This window comes from Amia ocellicauda, chromosome 2 (assembly GCF_036373705.1).
Source record: "Amia ocellicauda isolate fAmiCal2 chromosome 2, fAmiCal2.hap1, whole genome shotgun sequence".
Classification (NCBI taxonomy): domain Eukaryota; kingdom Metazoa; phylum Chordata; class Actinopteri; order Amiiformes; family Amiidae; genus Amia; species Amia ocellicauda.
This window is the reverse complement of record NC_089851.1, coordinates 55,860,621-55,862,319: the sequence shown is the minus strand read 5'-3', so window position 1 is coordinate 55,862,319 and position 1,699 is coordinate 55,860,621. Positions and strand designations below refer to the sequence as shown.

The window sequence follows — 1,699 nt, the reverse complement described above, 5'->3', positions numbered from 1 at the left end:
AATGTGGAATTCATTAACTTTCTTCTTAGTCATGCTCGACATGCAGTTTACAAGAGGCGAAATCGATCTCTGTTTAGTGGTGAAACACTGGATGTAGTTCACCTATTCACACTGAGTCTGAAACGGGATATCTATTCAGTGTATTCGTTTTGTAAGAGGGATGAGAGGGCCATGACTCGTTTCAAAGAGATATTTTTATATAATAATGTAATCGTAAAACTGATGGGTGATGATCTGATTCTTTCTGTATGATTTTCTTGATACTCCTGTCTGTTCTATACTTTCTAAGTATTGCTTTTGGTTTACATTTACCTGTGATCGATGATGACAATTTGCTGTTTTATGCACGTGAACGACAAAATGATCCGTTGTTCAGCACAATCTGAGATCAAAAAAAAAAAAAAAAAAAAACAAAGAAAAAAAAACAAAAAAAAAACATGCCCGATCTCGTCCGATCTCGGAAGCTCAACAGGGCAGGACCTGGTCAGTACTTGGATGGGAGACCTCCTTGAAATACCAGGTGCTGCAAGATTTTTATGTCTCCTGGGTAACTTCATCATAGCTCTTATTACTCTTTCTGTCTGGAGGAGATATAAATGAAGTGTTCTACACCTACCCGGCTACTTTCAACACCCTTTCCTGTACTGAAATTTCTCCCTCCATTTTTTTTTTTTTTTTTTTGCTGGAAGTTGCATCAATGCCCGCCTGCCTTTAAGAGACATAATGAGGCCAGGCCTCTCATCTTGCGGCCACACCGTACTGAATGCACCTGATCTCGTCAGATCTCGGAAGCTAAACAGGGCAGGACCTGGTCAGTACTTGGATGGGAGACCTCCTGGAAATACCAGGTGCTGCAAGCTTTTTACATCTCCTGGGTAACTTCATCATAGCTCTTATTACTCTCTTTCTGTCTGGAGGAGATATAATTGAAGTATTCTACACCTACCCGGCTACTTTCAACACCCTTTCCTGTACTGATATTTTTCCCTCCATTTTTTTTTTTTTGCTGGAAGTTGCATCAATACCCGCCTGCCTTTAAGAGACATCATGCAGCCAGGCCTCTCGGCTTGTGGCCACACTGTCCTGAACGCACCTTGTGCTTGATTGCGGGAGTGACCATACCGGTTTGGCGAGTTTGTGAGAGGAGGCAGTGTGTTTCAGCACACTGCTCTCTTTGTGGAAAACACTTCCAAATTGGAGTTCTTTTTTACCCAAGTTTTGTTTGGGTTGTTTAACTGCTTTTGTACTGCATTTCTGTGGATTTGGATTGCCTTTTGCAGTATGGGTTTGTTTTTTTGGATTGCTTTTTATGCTGCCTGAGCAACATATGGGACTCCAGCCATGCCTGTGCCAGTGGGTATATACAATACATATACATATTAATTATTCTTGTTAATCTCAGTAATGCTATGCAAAATGTAAATATATAAAACGGTATATATTGTACTTACATTTCATGATTAAGATTACAGCCTGGTAGGGTAACATTTGCTAATTCCACTAATCTTTTCGCGTTTTTTTACTTCAAAATAAATCCACCTCAGAGCCAAGTCCCGCATCCAAGAACAATTAAACAACCCAATCAAACGCGTGATCTACGACCCGCCTTCTAAAGGCATAGTAGCCAATCAGGCGCGTCATCCTGTTCTGCCCCTGGGGCAGCGCTGCCCTCAGAACAGGGCTGGTTTACAAAAACTCA

At 41.3% G+C, this 1,699-nt stretch overlaps 1 non-coding gene across 1 annotated transcript; it reads left to right on the top strand.

Moving 5' to 3' along the window:
- Positions 1 to 741: 741 nt before the first annotated feature.
- LOC136713406 (5S ribosomal RNA) lies at positions 742 to 860 on the top strand. The gene has a single exon (XR_010804949.1). It is a non-coding gene; the product is annotated as a 5S ribosomal RNA (ribosomal RNA).
- Positions 861 to 1,699: the final 839 nt, after the last annotated feature.